The following is a 19,186-nucleotide window of genomic DNA, read 5'->3' as shown; positions in this document are numbered from 1 at the left end:
GCAATAATTATGTGTCTGGCCCTGTGCTTTTTACTTTTAAACTGTTATTTATTTATTTATTTATTTATTTATTTATTTATTTATTTATTTATTTATTTATGAGAGAGAGGGACAGCAAGCACATGAGCAGGGGGAGGGGTTGAGAGGGAGAGAGAGGGGCAAGCAGACTCTGTCCTGAGCACAGAACCTGAAGCTGGGCTCGATCCCATGACCCCAAGACCAAGACCAGAGTTGAAATCAAGAACTGATCATTTAACCCACTGAACCACCCAGATAGCCCAGAGTTATTATTTTTTGCTATTTTCTGTTGAACTTGAAAAATAGTTAATAAGACAGGCTACAAATCAAACACAGAAATAAAATTAAAATTCAGATAATTCATAGGAAACAAATAGATATAATTTTAAGAAAGTTCTTATTAGTGTGATTGGATATGAGATAGGATTAGAGACAAGGATTCCCATAACACATGTACACTGCTGTAAGCTTTACCCAGTAATAGGAGAGCATAAGGAAGCCTTCAATTTTTAAGTGGACACCTGGCTTCCCTCTATTTTCCACATTCCTTTGAAGCCAGGTGTGATGATGATTATTTCATCAATACAAAGGAAATGGGATTGGGCATTTTTCTGGACATTTTCTTTATCAAGAACTGCTTCACAACTTTTGTTCCTTCTTCTCCCCATTTTCTTCCTGCTGCTCACAATGTGAATGTCACAGATTTATGCTGGGCAATGAACACAATGTTCTCAGGATGTCAGACTGGAAAGCTGGAAGAATCTTGGCTCTTTAAGAATTCATAGAGCAAAGATGCAACATAGTTCTGGAGTATATAATTCTGTGCCTTTATGTGAGAGAGAAATAAGCAGAGAAATAACCTCTAGTATCTTTTTAAGCCATCCTTATAGTGGCAAAAGAATTGGTAAAATTGTTCCTCGCTTTACCTCCTCAGCATGTTAGGAAATGGTAGGGGAAAAAAATCACAATTTGGGGGCACCAGGGTGGCTCAGTGCATTAAGCATCTGCCATTGGCTCAGGTCATGATCCCGGGATCTTGGGATTGAGCCCCAAGTCAGGCTCTCTGATCAGTGGTAAGTCTACTTCTCCTTCTGTGCCCCCCTACTCCCCTCCCTGCCCCCTTGTCCCTCGTCCTGATCCCCCAAAACACACACTTAATATGTGCTCTTTCTCAAATAAAAAAAAATAAAATCATTCTTAAAAAAATCACAATTTTGGGATCCCTGGGTGATGCAGCGGTTTGGCGCCTGCCTTTGGCCCAGGGCGTGATCCTGGAGACCTGGGATCGAATCCCATGTCGGGCTCCCGGTGCATGAAGCCTGCTTCTCCCTCTGCCTATGTCTCTGCCTCTCTCTCTCTGTGTGTGTGACTATCATAAATAAATAAATAAATAAAATCACAATTTTGTTGTGCATTGGGCACTTCAATATTCTGTCTATACCAGGAAGTGACACTTTACTATTTCTGCCCAGAAAAATGTGATGAATAGTACGGAATCATGATCACTGCTGTTTCCCATTCTCTTATAAATAAGAGTTAAATTGTGCTTTTTGTTTATGTTTCATAACTGCATAGTGTCTATGGAGGGAAGTTGATTTAATTTTTAATAAATAGATTTCTTGTTTACAAAGAGCCATATCTGAATACAGTGAAAAGTTCTGGAGTTGAGATGAATATGATTGTAAATCCAACTTCAGCACTGTCCTCCTCAGAGATATATTGACTGTGTTTTATACAGAGAAAAACAAAGAATTAAGAAAGATCGCTTTACTAATCAGAGATATATGTACACACACACACACCAAACTATACATGTACCAAACAAGAGTCTCTTAAAACAGTCTATAGAATTATCCTCTTTCAAAAAAAGTGTAATTTAGAACATATAGATCAATAAAAAGAGATATCAGTAAATCAGTTACTTTTGAATGACCAAAGAAACAAATGCCCAGATGACAGCCCTTAAAGATGTTACTGGGTCTATGAATTTTATTATAAAATAAAATTGTTTATTTATCCACATCATTTTATGAAATGATCACAAAAGTAATTGAAAGTTTGAACAAGATGGTAAACATATCCTATTTTTTTAAAGTTAACATGTCACATAAATATAGTGACGATACATGCAACCACATGCACACCAAAGTGAAGACACCAGAGAATCTGTGAAATGTTTGAAGTTGAAAGATAATGATATATAAAGATCCTTTCCAATAGGACAACACAAGGAAAAGGTATTTGAGAAGATTATTCACAGACAGACAGGTTAGTAAATAACATTCACACTGGGGGAGATTCCCATTTCCCCAGTTTTCATGATTGACATAGATTTGTATGATAGTTGATAACGTCCTACCTCTCAGGTGGAGATCACTAGAAGTGGTGACAATGCAAGTGTAGTTACAGCCAGCATCTGAAACTAAAACTTAGAGATGTCCGTAGCAAGGAGCTGGAAGAAATAGAGGCCGCCATATAACATCAAGTAAGTATTTTTGTTCAATAAAGGGTCAAACAGAAAAAGTGAAGCCTGAGAGGAAAATTATGGTATGGCTGAGTGGAGGTCAAGAAACTGACATGAAAGAGGTGATTTCTCTAGACTGAAAGATAGTTAGAAAGAGATCATAAGGGAGGATGCAGGAGTCCTGATATGAGACCAGATAAGGAGGATGTGGTGTATTGTGTTTTTGGAGGTTTCCGTAATGTGTCCTGCAGACCCCATTACCCGACCTGCATGTACACAGGCAGGCCAAAGAACGTTCTTTGTGAGATTTCTGCTGCAATAGTGACCTTGGGAGCCTGATTAGTTGACATTAGCCTCCAGGTCAGAATTGGTTCTTCTGATCTGGATGACAAGAGCTATAAATTTTGCCTTGTATCCCCTCTGGCTCTGGGCTGAGCTGGCTCCCCAGGATGGAATCTGGGAGGGGAGGCAAGCACACCTAGCCCAGGCTCCATGAATAAGTAAAGACGTGATAACAGTAATACAGCTCACTCCAAACTGCATGTAGGCAAACAGATGTTTAGCTTCAGACCCCGTCATTTGCCATTTAAATAGCAAATGGGGATGGTCAGTTGGAAGTCTCACCCGAGGGGAGGACATTGTGCCCGGGCCTCTCAGTGGGGACCTCAGCTTAGCTGTCTCCACACGTCTTCCCAAGCTAATGAGGTAGGATGTTGTAAGTACCCGATTTGATGTAACTCTTAGTCTCCTTTACTGCTTACTATTGCCCTCATCTATGCATAGATTTCCCTTTTCTTCTGTTTTTACTAGATTTTTATAATATCAATACAGCGTTCTTTTTTTTTTTTTTCTACTTCAAAACTGGAGCATGGCTGCTGCGAATCTTTTCAGATTTTTTAGAACATGTGTAACCTTGATGAATCAGAGTGTTAGCAAGATGGGGATGTATCAGATATCCGTCAGCAGGAAACTCAGAGAGGTTGGTCTTGAGGTAGCTGCCAAAATTCTGCTTGTATTCCCATGGCACTCATCCTACATTCATCATTGAGTAGAATGTATGCACCTTCATGACAAAACTGAGAAGGAGGAGGATATGTAAAAATAGCTGTGAAGTTGGCAGGAAGAAGGTTTCTATCCTACATGGCCTTGTAACTTGGCTCCAGTCCTTCTAGCCTAGCCACAGTCAGGGAGTAATCCTGCCTACTCTGGGCCTGATGGATGACAAACCTATCCATGTCTATAGATCTTAGTCTTGAAATTGGCCCCTGGGACTCAGTTCTCCAACTTCTCAGCCATGTTCAGGGATCAGAATCCAAGAACCCCCTTAGTGACCTAGCAGAATTTCTCCCAGGGACCTAGGAACCACCCCTGTTTATGTGCTTGGTAACAGGTCCACCAACTGCACATTCAACTGTGTATCCCAAAGCAAGCCCTTGTCTCAACATCATCCTACTGAATAAAGTCCTGGAGGCAGTCTTATCAAGCCAGAGATCAGATAAGATCTGCACCCACACAAGCCCTTGAAACAGGCTGCCAGGCACAAACCACCCAGTAGACAGAGCAAAAGCCTCACGATTCAGCATGACAATCCAGCATGATTGTACTTCCATAGGTAATTCTACCAACTTATAGAACCAACAGGTGAAGGTCTTTAGCTGCCAAAAACAATCTGTAAAGACTAGGGGTTTGTCCCTTCAAATGCACAGACAACAATACAAGACCACGTGGATCACAAAGAATGAGGCAAATATGACACAACCAGAAACATAAAGCTCAAGAAACTGGGCCCAAAGAAAAGGAAATCTACAAATTATCTGACAAATCATTTGAAATAATCATCTTAAAGAAACTCAATGAAATGTCAGAGAACATAAATAGACAACTAAATGAAATCAGCAAAACAATACAGGAACAAAACAAAAACTTTAATAAAGAAATAGAAGCCATAATAATAACAACAGAAATCTTGGAGCTGAAGAATACAACCACAAGAGTGAAAAACACATTAGAAAACTTCAAAGGAAGATTTAATTATGCAGAAGAAAGAATCAGTGTACTTTAATATAGATAATTTGAAATTAATCAGAGGAACAACAACAAAAATAATGGAAAAGGGTGAAAAAGCCAACATAAATTATAGGGCACCATCAAGTGAATGAACATTTTATAATTATAAATTATAGGGCACCATCAAGTGAATGAACATTCTCATTATGGGAACCCCAGAAGGAGTAAAAAATAGGCAGAAAGTATATTTAAAGAAATAATAGCAGTAAACTTCCCAAATCTTGGGAGAGATATGAACAACCAGGTGTAGAAAGCTCAAAATCCCCAGAAAAAAATGAACTCAAAGATTACTCTGAGCCACATTATAATAATCATCCCAATATAAAAGGAAAAAGTACTTGAGAAATTCAGCATCTTTTCATTATAGAAAATCTCAATAAATTAGGTATAAAAAGTCAACATGGGGAATCCCTGGGTGGGTTAGTAGTTTAGCACCTGCCTTTGGCCCTGAGTGTGATCCTTGAGTCCTGGGATCGAGTCCCATGTCGGGCTTCTTCATAGAGCCTGCTTCTCCCTCTGCCTGTGTCTCTGCCTCTCTTTCTCTCTCTCTCTCTCTCTCTGTGTGTGTGTGTGTCATGAATAAATAAATAAATCTTTAAAAAAAAAGTTCAACATAATAATGGCCGTATATGACAAGCCCATAGCTTATATCATATGCAGTGGAAAACAGCTGAAAGCTCCTCTTCTAATATCAGGAAAAATACAAGGGTACTCACTCTTACCACTTTTATTTAACATAGTACTAGCCAGAGCAATTAGGCAAGAAAAAGAAATAAAGGATGTTCAAACTGGAAATGAAGAAGTTAAATTGTTGCACATGTAATGATCTTATATATAGGAAACTAAAGACCACCAAGAAGCAATTAGAAATAATAAAGAGATTCATTAAATTTGCTGGATATAAAATCTATGTACAAATGTTGCATTTCTATACACTAACAATAAACTATGAGAAAAAGAAATTAAGAAAATAATCCCATTTACAATATCATCAAAAAGAATAACATACCTAAAAAATATATTTCACCAAGGAGGTGAAAAATCTATATACCAAAAGCTGTAAGACATTAGTGAAAGAAATTAAAATGGCCCTTGGGTGGCTCAGTTAAGCATCTGTGTTCGACTCAGGTCATGATCTCAGGGCTCTGGGAGCCCTGCCTCAGGCCTCCCTGCTCAGTGGGGAGTCTGCTTCTCTCCCTTCCTCTGCCTCTTCTTCAACTAGTGTGCTCTTGCACACACTCTCCCTCTCACTCTCTTTCTCAAATAAATAAATAAACAAATAAATTAAATATTTAAAGAAAGAAATTGAAGTCACAAGTAAATGGAAAGACACTTCATGTTCTTGCATTGGAAGGACTAATATTATCTAAATGTCCATACTACTCAAGGCAATCAACAGACTGAATGCAATCCTTGTCAAAATTCCAAAGACATTTTGCACAGAAGCAAAATTTAATTCAGAAACAATCACATATTTCATATGGAATTACAAAAGACTTCAAATAGCCAAAACAATCTACAGAAAGAAGAGCAAAACTGCAGGTATCACAGTTCCTGATTTCATGCTATACTGCAAAGCTATAGTGATTAAACAGTATGGTATTGGCAAAAAAAAAAAAAAAAAAAAAAAAAAAAAAACAGATCAAAAGAATAGAATAGAGGGCCCAGAATAAACCCTTGCACATACAATCAACTAATCTGTGGCAGGATGCAGAGAATACACAATGCAAAAAGGACAATCTCTTTAATAAATAGTGTTTTGGGAAAACTGGATACCAACATACATAAGTTGGACTCTTACACAATATACAAAAATCAGTTTTAAAAAAATCAATTTCAAATAATTTAAAGACTTAAAGAATTAAACTTAACACCTGAAACTATAAAATTCCTTTAAGGAAAAGAAGAGTAAAATGTCCTTGACTTAGGTCTTATCAATTATTTTGAGTATGATACAAAAAGATCAAGCAATAAAAGCAACAATAAACAAGTAGAGTACATCAAAAAAGCTTCTGTAATCAAGGGAGGCCATCAACAAAATGAAATGGCAACCTGTGGCTGAGCAAAAATATTCGCAAACCACATATCCAATAGGAGGTCAATTTTCCAAATATTCAAGGATATCACTTGATAGCAAACAACAACAACAATAACGATAACCACCTAATTAAAAAATGGGCAAAGGACCTGAAAGGACATTCATGCAAAGAAGACATACAAATGACCAACCGGTAAATGGAACAGTGCTCAACATCACTCATCATCATGGAAATGCAAATCAAAACCCCAGTAAAGTATCACCTCACACCTCTTACAATAGTTCTTATAAAAAAAGACGAGAGACAACAAATTTTGGTGAGAGTATGAAGAAAAGGGACACTATTGGCAACTGTACACTGTTGGTGGAAGTGTAAATTAGTACAGTCATTTTGGAAAATAGTGTGGAGGTTTCTCAAAAAATTAAAGACAGAACTACCAGGTGACTCAGCAATCCCACTAATGATCATATAGCTAAAGGAAGTAAAATTGGTATTCTAAGAAACATTATCCTCACGTTCACTGTAGCAGTATTCACAATAACCAAGGTATGGAAACCATCTAAGTGTCTGTGAATGGATAAAGAAAATGTGGAATATAAATTTATTACATATTTATACATATATACAGTATATATTTAGTGATATTGTGGTGACTGTAATATATATGTATATATATTATATGGTGACTATAATATATAATATATTACTATTATAATATAATATAATTATATATATTATATTTAATTTAATTTAATTATATATATAGTTATATATATATAGTTATATATATATATTTAATTTAATTATATATATATATAATTATATAATTATATATATATAATAATTATAATATATTACTATTCAGCCATAAAAAAGGGGGCAATCCTAACATTTGTGAAAACATGTAAGAGCCTGAAAGACATTATTCTAAGTGAAATAAATCAGACAGAGAAAGACAAGTACCATACACTAGACCATGATGGCCAAAGATTACAAACCTTTCCGATGAATATAACCTAAGGTCTAATGTATAGCCTGGTGACTATAACTAGTAAAGCTATATTATATATTTGAAATTTGCCAGAAAGTACATGGTCCCACCACGCCAAAAGGAAAAAAAAAAAGTTAACAGGTGTGTGAGGTATGGATACATTAATTAGTTTAATCACAGTGTCACTGAATTATGTATATATCAAACCATCATATTGTGTACTTTAAATATATATAATTTTAGTTTGTTAATTATACTTCAATAAAACTACAAAGAAACCTAATTTTTTTTAAGATTGTAGTGATTAATTCTTGAGAGACACAGAGAAAGAGGCAGAGACATAGGCAGAGGGAGAAGCAGGCTCCCCCTGGAGAAACCAACTCAGGACTCAGTCCCAGGACCCCAGGGATCATGCCCTGACCTAAAGGCAGACACTCAACCCCTGAGCCACCCAGGCATCCCCTAAAGTTTTCTATATTATAAAATCTGACCTTTGAGAATGTCTTAAAACAAAGCTTGAAAACCCTCAGAAATTGAAATAATTCTTCTTTAGTAAATATGTGGCCAGTTGAAAAAAAAAAAAAAAAAAAAAAAAAGCCTGTGCAGAATTTTGAAACCAAACAGAAAGTAATACATATCAGGGATGATAAAACAACACCGATATCTGAAAATGTCATCCATATTTCAGTAAAAACAAAACAAAACAAACAAAAAAGATGTGATAGTTAAGGCTACTGTTCATAGCATTATTTCTGAAGCTGTGATCCACATCCCTATCCTGAAGATTTCCATTTTATTAAGTGCACTTGTTATGTATTCTATTTTTGTCAATTAATCTTCTTTTACTTCTTTTATCTATTATAGACAGGGGAGAATGAGAGAGAGAGAGAGAGAGAGAGAGAGCGAGCACAGGCAGGGGGAGGGGCAGAGGCAGAGGGAGATGCAGAGGCCCAACGTGGGGCTCGATCCCAGGACCGGGGATCATGACCTGAGCGGAAGGCAGATGCTTAACTGACTGAGCCACCCAGGTGCCCCTAATCCTCTTTTTCCTTAAACTGCTAGATTAAAATAAGATGTTTATATAATTAAAAGAAAGATACTCAAGGAATATTTGTACTTGCTGACCAAGTGCTCAGAAGGGAAAGATGAAGGAGGGATCGGCCTCACAAGACGCAGTCCGAGTGTAGATTCCATTTGTCTGTGAGAGCATCTGCTAGAAAACTTTCAGGGCCCCTTCAACATCCCTCTTTCTTTTTCAGATGTGTTTATTCCCAGTGGTAATCATTTCCTCCAACACATCTAAGTCTATTCATGTTCTGAACAAAAACACGTTTTCCTGATCTAAATGTGAATTTCCGGATTCACATCTTTTTGCCTGTCTACCTCAGATAACCCCCTTCCTCCTTGCTTATTAAATCTATACATTCCCCAGGATGCTATTAAAACAATACGACTTCATTATGCTTCCCTAACTATTACCACCCCTCACGATTCAGGGTATTTCTGTTTGTGTTTTGTTTTTTTGTTATGTTACTTTGTGGATTAGACCCAGAAATCTAGGTTTGAATTATACACAGAAAGCCATATCTATTAAAAAAAAAGAGAGAAAAAAAGCATAGATTTATACCTTTATGAATACATTTGATTGAGCTAAATCTAACGATAAAGAAACAAATTTAGTAATATTCCCTGTAATTTTGTACAGAGATTTCACTGTTATAGAGACCCACCGAAATACTCTGCTCACATATGGATAATTACAATTAATCGACCTTGAGTAGGCAATATTGAAAATATGAAATACTTTCAAGTTACAAATTAAAAATATGAAAATAATTGCATCTAACTTACCAAATATTCTATTAAAACTTCTCCTGACTGCATAATCTCATTACTGATGGTCATCTATAGTACGTATTAGAAAATTTTTCAGATGAATGCTTGAATGTCCAAAATACAAAGATAATTCATACCATGTATAAAATTATCTCTATCTTTAGCCATTTTCTGCACGACCCCTTTTTTTTCTCCTCTCCTGGTATTAAATCTTTGCAAGAGCAATAAGAAAATATGGGAGAAACTAAGGTATAATAGTTTAAAAATATTTATCTTTATTCATGTGACTTTACGTCATTTGGTTTGCCCCTCTTTTCTCTGTTTTTTCTTCGTCATGACTTTTTTCTCAACACTAATGAATTCTGTGTCTTGCTGTTAGATTATTTGCAGTGAAAGCCATCTGGTAAGATGCCATTTATTTTAAATGAAATTCTTAGCCTGGTCTTTTCCATAGGCAGTTGATCACAGGAGATAAGCTGCTCAGAGGTTAAATGAAAAATCATAGAATTGTTCTATTTACGGCACCCACATTGTCTGTCTTGCAGCTGCCATCCAGGATTTAACAGTTAATAATTGCTCATGGAGAACGAGTTCATTTCTCATAACTGCAGAAGCCCGGTCTTATGATTAATAACAAGCTTCCTTGTTGTAATGACATGGCCATTTAACATACTTAGGTTTTAGGTGGATTTACATTTCTAGAAAGTTAAAGGAATTATATTTCACTCTCTTTTACTCTGGAAATGACGTTAATGGTTTGGGAAAGAGCCCCGAAATAAGTTTGATTCATTTAAATTTCACATAAAATTATTATAAAGAAGGGTTAAATGATTTTCATTATAATTCGGCTGTCCTTTGTTTTGTCCCTAATTTATTTTAGGATTAAAAATATAAATCAGTATAAAATTTAATATACTAAATAGACAAATCTGCAATGTCAAATTATACTATCGGTATCCTACAAAACTTTGTTCCCTGTCCTTTTCCTTCTTAATATTATTTTCTGTTCACTAGAGGTAATCTTTTCCAGTTATTTTAAACTTTTTTTATTTTTTGGCTATGTATGTCTGTATTTCTCTATAACTCTAGAACCACTTTTTTCTTTAAGTTTTAATGTGTCCCATTGTCTTTCTGATAGGGAAGTTAAAGTTTTAAACTCTTTTATACACATGCAAACCTACAACACAGTTTCTTTCCCTCTACTCCTATAAAGTCATATGATATTTCTGTTGCTGCTGCTCAGTCAGTGGTTATATTATGACTATCTTAATATTTTTTGCAGCTATGCCAAATAATTCGCCATAATTACATTTCCTTTTTGTAATTCCTGACCGGAAGCTAATACTGCCATATTCTTTCCATTACTTAAATTATTATGTTCTTATATTAACAGTGAAGAAACAGTGAATGCATTTAAATATTTTCAAATAATTTAAGCAATCAATTGGCTGATTTTTTTTTTTTTTCCTGGAACCAACCATCCATTTATATTAGGCTTTCCTGAGCACTCCCTAATCTACAGCCCTGCTGTTCTCCTAAAACTTCCCATTCCCATCATTCTGCTCCGGGACTCCACGTCTCCTCTCCTAGATTCCTTCTCTTTCTCTCCTGAGAAAAGAGGCCTTCGGGGTATAAGTCTGGAGAGTGAAGGTAAGCATCCTTGACTGGCTTCTGAAAAATTGTTCATGAGATTCACATTTGGAGATCTGTGTAGGTCTGCAATGTCTTCATTCAATATAAAGTTTAGACAGTAATGGATATCTTAATTGGAATTCATTTTTCCTCATTATTTTGAGGGCTTTGCTCCATGGTTTTCTGGCTTCCAGCATTTCCATCAAAAAAACCTAATGTCAATCAAATTAGCTACCTTCTCTATTGGATTTTTATTTTTTCTTCTCTGTAGAAGATTTTAGGATTAAAACAAAATCCTGATGCCCTGAAATTCATTGTGCTGTGGTGCAGTGTGAATGCTGCTTTTTTTATTATTTATTTATTTATTAATAAAATTTTCTAAAAGATATGTTAGTCTTGCAATCATCCTCAGGTCATCATATCAGGCACATTTGCTCCCCAAAATCTTCACCATTTCAGGCCTTACATTCCTGAGCTTCATTCAGTACCTCCTAATGCCTTTCTGAAATAATAATCTTCAGTACACAACTTCATGATTTCCTAAACTTCTTCAATATTCTTGCCTTTTTTGTTTTTTTAATCTGTGACTTCCTGTGATAAATCCAGGGAACAATAGCCCCACTCCTTTTGCGCAGCATCTACCTGTGAGCAGCTGAGGATTGTTGGGCTCACTAATCTAATGGCTGCTTGAAGCCGCCCAGGAATCTTATTTTGCTTTTCCTGGAGAAGATGGTTTCTTTTCCTCTTCCTGTAATTCCTTGATTTGTCCTTTCCTTATTATTTATATGAAACATGATTGATCCCATCAATCTAAACTCTTATATTTCAGTCACAATCAGTTTTCCTCTATTATTTCTTTGACAGCTTCCTTCTTGTTCTTTTTGCTTCCTCTCTCTTACAGCACTCACATCATTAGATATTTAATCTCCTGAATAGATTTTATCTCACATCTTTAGTTGGCTTTCTATCTTTTTCACGGTCGAATTCTATGAGATTTTCTTTAGTTTTCTTTCCAGCACATTTTTAATTCCTGCAGTCATATTTTTGATTATCAATCTCACTTTTTATATATTTTACAGGATTTCTTTTATCTTTTCTTTTAATGGCATCTTGTTTTATGGATGAAAGATGTTACTGATGGTTTTAATAGTTCTTTTTCTTTTCTTTTTTTTTAAGCTTTTTGCTTTTTTCTGCTTGCCCTGGGTGCTTTGTGTTCACGTTGTTTATTTTGGCCCCTGTCTTTATAGAAGAAGTGTTTTCCTACTGTGATGATCACTGCGTGTTCTTTGATGCTGTGGGAAAAAATGCTAAGAAGCACACAGGGAAGTGTGTGCATAGCTGGATTGGCCAAACATTGGTCCTCACCATAGTGTGGTGAGGAATAGCCAAAGTTGTTATGTAGAGGAAACTAAAAATTATTAGTATTTTTAAGAAATTTCTTTGGAAACAATTACTTAACTAGAGAAGAATCTTCCATGATGCTTTCTGGAGACTGTAGTCCTGGCTCCCACTATCCTAAGAGACAAGTAGGAGGAAGGCTGGAGTTATCATCATTTATTATGCAGAAGCTCACCTTTGTTCTTAATTGCCTTTGTGTCTGGTGTGCTCAAGACCCAACCTAATTCAAATTCCCAGCAAAGTCTTGTCCCCTTTTCCATCAGTGTGGAGAGAGGAAGGATATCTGGCTGCTTATGAACTGTCAGGGAACCTAACATTCCCTCCCGCAGACAATATGCCTTTAGTAAGGGATAAATCAGCAACCTCAACCATTCCATGTAGTTGGCTCCTCCCTTTCGTGAGGTTTGCTGACATTCTGCAAGTGAGCTCTCTGCTGCCTTTCCCCATGACCTGCCCTTAGGTTTCACTTTCCTATATATTCTAAGATGATTGCTATCTTCCATCCACTTTACTGTCCTCCAAATTGCATTGATGTCTGGGCTGTAATCTTCATAGGTATTTCTTTTCCTTCAAGGTTTAACACTTTTATTCCTTCCAGTGAAGTTCTGGGAGTTCACAGACATAAACATGAGTTCAAGCCACTGTGTTTAACCACAGCCATAAATATCCACACACCCTGTCATGTTATATATAAAGTAAAATTGGTTCCAGGCTCTCAAGTAGCACTGAGTAGCCAAGAAAGTGTAAGTGATCCTACTTGTGAAAATTAGAACCAAGAAAGTTAGGTGCAGACCAACCAAGTTGGCTTTTATATGGTTGACAGCATTTAATGTGTCCTCTTCAAGACTATTGAATCAGAGACCCAGGGTTGGGGAAGTGATTTGTGTTTTCCAAGCTCCCTGCTGACATAGGTGCCCACCCCCAGCAGCTAGACTGCCTTTTTACACTCATTAGGTCTCACATTTCCATATATGTACATAGATTTTGATATAAACTTTTGTGATTTGTGGGTTTTGTTTCTTTTTAAGGATGCTACATGCCCGACATGGGGCTTGAGCTTATGACCCCGAGATCAAGATTTACATGCTCTACCAGCTGAGCCAGTCAGAAGCCCCTCTGGCTCATGATTTTTATTGGAGTGACATTTCTGAACAAGTTATATCTTTTTGTGTCTTTATATTGTAAAAATACTCACATAGTCTTATGAAACATGAGATATTTTATCATTTAAAAATATTATATTTACTTTCAGTAATTGATGGACATTGCTAATCTTTATCACAGCTCCTGAACTTCTTCTCAATTCTTTTCTGTGGAAATCCCTCATAATTTTTTCGTTGATCTTCAATAGTTTTCTAAGTAGGTCAATTTTACCAGAATTTCTCAAATTGCAGTTTATCAAAATTCTTATCAAGAAATTTAAATAATCCTATTTATATAGAATCTTGATCCTCGTGTTGTAGAATATAAGATATATCTCAATAAATTATGCTCTTTCTGGATTTTTTGTAATTATCAAACAAAATGCTTTATATACAGAATATTTTTTGTATATATTCATTTCACACACTACTTAATACAGTAGGAGTTGGTTCTATTTCAAACACTGAAAAGAATGTTGAATGTTAAGCTTAAAAAAAGAAAAATGAAGATAGGACACCTGGGTGGCTCAGCCGGTTAAGCATCTGCCTTCGGCTCAGGTCATAATCCCAGGTTTGTGAAACTGAGCCCCTTGTGGGGCTCCCTGCTCAGTGAGGAGCTTGCTTCTCCTCTTCCCCTTCCCCTCCTCATGCTCTCTTTCTCTCTCAAATAAATAAAATATTTTTAAAAATGGAGATAAAGATAGATAGATGACAGAAGATAGATATGGACCTTTCTTTAAAAAATGAATGTTATTATTGCAGGAATTTAATAGGGTTATCCTATTATTATGAACAATTTTTTAAAGAAAAAATGATTTTCCTTAGATCTTTATTATTACCACAAAGTTGGCTGTCTCACCAATGAAATGCTCTAATGTAGCCAATGATCAATTGAATATTGACACAGGAGGTCAGAGAGATAAGCTTTTTTTCTTTCTAAACATTATTCTGAACTTTGCTAGAGAATTAACAAAATAAAATTACAAATAAGACTATATTCATTAATGCTTTCCAAAGTTATTCCGTTATCATTAATTTTCACTCAAGAGTCCAAGAGGATTAGGATATGATTATTTCAATAGGATATTGCTATCCTAATGAAATAATAAAAAATGAAAAATAGGACCCTTAGGAGAATGAAAAATGATACCTAAGGTCAGACACAAAGAACACAATCATGTAGCGATGTCGATGGGGGTGATGTCATAGTATATGATAAGAACAACACTAGTAGGACTAGTAGGGTGTTCTTACGCCAGTAATAATATAATTTACTGAGCAAATTTATTTAAACCACTACAGCAAAAGTGTCTGCAGATAAACTTATTGCTTCAATACTTAGGGGACACATTCCAAAGTTGGATTTATAGAAACAACTAGATTTGTACATTAAAAAAAAAAAAAGTTAGCTTCTCTTCTCTTTGGCTATCATTTTTCTTCTTTACACGGGTGCTAGTGAGAGATAATGCTATAAAACCTGCTTTATGACACAAAGACATGACTGTATGTCATCAGCTATGTTTTATAGCATGTGTCAGCCAAAGCTATTGTTGGATTGACTTATTTTATGTTTCACATGGAACATATTTTTATATTAAATAAAAACTGATGTTAGCATAAAACAATCTTGGAGAGTCAAGCAAACATGTCTGCTACATCTGAAGAGTAAAACACATTGTTCACAAGGGTGCAAAGTGGATATTTCTAATGAAAGGAATTGAGTCTTGGTTTTTCCTTCACAAGGAACCCTAGATTAGACATGGTTTAGAAAATAACTTAATAACTTGGCAGGTGTCCATAAGAGTTGGGAAATGCTGTTAAATTTGAAATGGTTTAGAAGGACCATGATTTTTAAGCTATTGTTACTTACCTGATAGCTAACACAGGTTTTTGGACTCTCAGAATTCTACAGAATTCTACATGTCTACTGTTCTCATATTTGGAATAGTGGCATCATCTGAATAATTGAGCAGAATAAAGGTGCTTGAAAATCTCCTATGCTCTCCCTCCTCTTGTGTCTCTGTCTCTCTCTATCTCTATGCCTATCATAAATAAATAAATAAATAAATAAATAAATAAATAAATAAATAAATCTTAAAAAAGGCGGGGGGGATTCCTGGGTGGCTCAGTGGTTTAGCGCCTGCCTTTGGCCCAGGGTGCGATCCTGGAGTCCAGGGATCAAGTCCCGTGTCGGGCTCCTGGCATGAAGCCTGCTTCTCCCTACTCCTCCTGGTTCTCTGCCTCTCTCTCTCTCTCTCTATGTCTATCATAAATAAGTAAATAAATAAATAAATCTTAAAAAAAGAAAAAAAGAAAATCTCCTATTCTCCTATGCAACTTCTAAAGAGAAGCTCCAGTCCCTAGGAAAATGACAAGTATCTGGATATGCCCATTGCATTGTACATATATATTGTGAAAAATCTCAAGTGACTTAGGTGAGCTATCTCAAAAAGAAGATAAAGCATATGTATTTGCAAATATATACACATGCATATATACATATATGTAAAATTTTATATATATACATAAAATTAAAAAGCTGTGAGCCAAATCAGTAGATTTGATTTCTAGGCCCGACAGTGCCATTAATTAGCCAAGTAACATATAAGGGTTATTTTTAAGGGAAGAATATTAACATGATTTGTGTGTCTTTTAGGGAGACAACATAATCTGTCAAGATCAGCACTCTCTAGTTTTGTTATTTTACTTCATGATAGTCACTAACTTTAGCAGTCCGTATACTTTATTTTTTCTTTTTCCCCTCATAAAATAAGTCAGGACCCAGGAGGAAGCAGATGGCCCTCAAACAGGCACTCACAATGGGTGTCTAAAGGGAAGCTCAGTAACATAATAAGGTCGTGGCAGGCCATAGGAAAATCATGAGAGAACATTTGTATAATGGATCATTAACAACTCTGGCCCATTACTCCTCCTCCTCCCAGATCTGAAGGGAAAGGCAGGAGTTGTTATTGGAACACAATGACAGAGGGCGTAGGGAGAAGGAGCAGGAGAGAACAGGAGAAAAGACGGAAAGATGAGTACTAAAATTCACGACTCTTTTGCCAAACCTCATTATGATTGGAAAGCAGGTGTCATGGGGGCTACCCATGTCGGTTTGCTTTGCAGAGAAAGGAAAGACAACCATCCCAAATCTTAACTTTACCTTGTATGTGGACTTGACTTCCCATGGCTCCGCTTTTCATAACTGACAGATCTGTCCACATTTCCTAATCCAGGAACCTCAAAAGGTTAACATACATTGTCTTTTACGATAGAGCATAGCTTCAAAAGGTCGCCTGCTTTTGAACAATGACTGAGTTTCTCTACAAAACTAGATGCATGGCAAGCAGGAGAGGGCTTTAACTTACCACAGAAAGAACTGGGAATCTGTTGTTCAGAAGCCAACACATTCTATTTTTCTGTTTTCTAACAAAAGCAGAAGGAGAAGCAGCAATAGCAGCAGCAGTTTCTTTACTGGAAATGTAGAGGCAGGACAAAAAAAAAAAAAAAGAGCTGGAAGTGGACAGAATTAGGGGGGAAATGCAGAGTGGTCTGAAAGGAAGCCTGTGACTCTCCCCTCACACTTCAAGGAGACAGCTTTCAAAAAGTCTTAGAAAACAAAAACAATCTTACAATTTTTAGTTGTGTATGTGTCAAAACACTAGGAGGCGTTCAAAAGTGATATTCTGAATATCTAGCTTAAAAGATATAAGTTAGGAAATAAGTGAAAGCCTTTTTTTTTTAAAGCATATGTTGATCACAAATCAGCCTTAAAAAAATAGTAAAAAAAGATTACAAGAAATAATCAAGATAATCAAGAAAGAGAAGAAATTATTTGCATTCTTTTTTTTCCTTTCTCTCTCTCTCTCTGTTTCTCTCTCTCTCTCTGTCTTTTTTTTTTTTTTTTTTTTTTTTTTTTTTTGTGAGAGAGAGAGAGAGAGAAAGGGAGAGGAAGACCTTAGGCAGGCTCCATAACCAGCCTGAAGCCTGACATGGGGCTCAATCTCATGACCCTGAGATCATGACCTGAGCCAAAATCAAGTTGGCTGCTTAACAAACTGAGCCACCCAGGCACCCTGAAATTATTTGCATTCTCACAAATTCAATGCACAAGAACAACTTAGAAAAGTAGAATGGAGGATGGCAACGAATGCTAAAGACCTGAGAACATAGGGAGACATTCAGCACAAGTCACGGGGAGGAAAGAAGACCCAGAAAAGACATCATGAGCAGTGGGTTTCAAAGGTTTTGGGTCTTCCAGAAGGAAGCCAAATGTAGGATCAGATAAATTATATTCCAAGTGAGAGAAATAAATTGTTCCCGGTAACTGTTGAAGACCTGGTAAAAAAATCTGCAAAGGATAAAAAAATATTGACCTAAAATTTTTGGAATGAAAGATTGTATTCAATTGTACATATTTTTTAATTTTTTAATTTTTTGTCAATTGTACATATTTTAATAATAAAAGTGTATTGGCTGAATCTATTTTTGGAAGGAATTGTTTTGATTTCAATTCTTGGCCATGTGAATAAGGTTGTTATGAACTTCATTTGTGTGTCTTGCTATGGGTGCATTTCTATTGTGTGCAGAATTGGAAGTGGAATTTCTGGCACATAGATGTATTTACTTTTACCTTTAGAATATAAACTAATTTTCCAATTAATGTTCCCACCAGTAGTGCATGAAGTCACCCCATATTGTCACCAGCACTGAGTGTTTTTAATCTTTAGTTTCAAATACTCTGAAGGGTTTGCACTGGTGTCTTTTTGCAACTTTATTTTTTTCTTTTTGCATTTTAAATTTTAGTTAGCATTCCTTGTATATTAATGAAATGTAGTGCCTTTGTGTATGCCGATTAGCCCTTCAAATAGTCTCTTAGGAATCACCTGTTCAATTTTCTTCTCTTGGACACTGACATTTTCTTCGAGAGTACTAGGAGGTAATTTTGCATCTGATTATGAGCCTTCTATCGTTACATGTGTTGCCAACACTTTTCCCACTTTGTGGCTTATTTTTTCATTTGTTTTTGTATTTCTATTTCATGAATAGAATACATTAATTTTAAAAGACTTCTATTTGTCCACTCTTTCTTTTTTGTGGTTAGTGTTTCTGGGGACTTGTTTAAGAAAGCTTTCCCTACCCTCAAGTTATAAAGATCTATTTTCAAAATGCTTTTATTATTTCATCTTTTACCTTTAAATCCTGAAGGCACCTATACTTTAGTTTTTAAATATGCATGAAGGAGGGGTTAAGATTTATCTTTTCTGTAGCTAGCTAGCTGATCCCAATCATTTATTGAGAAGATGGTCTATTTCTCTCTGCTCTGCAGTGCCACCCGCATACATTAAGTGTCTACATACATGCGAATCTACTTTTGGGTTCTATGGCTCTTAAATTGCCTAATCTATCTACCTTGACTCAATTTTAAATACTCTGCTTCATAATAAGTCTTTTTGTTTAAGATTTTATTTATTTATTAGAGAGAGAGAGAGAGAGGCAGAGACACAGGCAGAGGAAAAAGCAGGCTCCATGCAGGGAGCCAAATGGAGGACTCGATTCCAGGTCTCCAGGATCACGCCCTGGGCTGAAGGTGGCACTA

Source organism: Vulpes vulpes, chromosome 5 (assembly GCF_048418805.1).
Source record: "Vulpes vulpes isolate BD-2025 chromosome 5, VulVul3, whole genome shotgun sequence".
Classification (NCBI taxonomy): Eukaryota; Metazoa; Chordata; class Mammalia; order Carnivora; family Canidae; genus Vulpes; species Vulpes vulpes.
Note: the sequence above shows the minus strand (reverse complement) of the source record.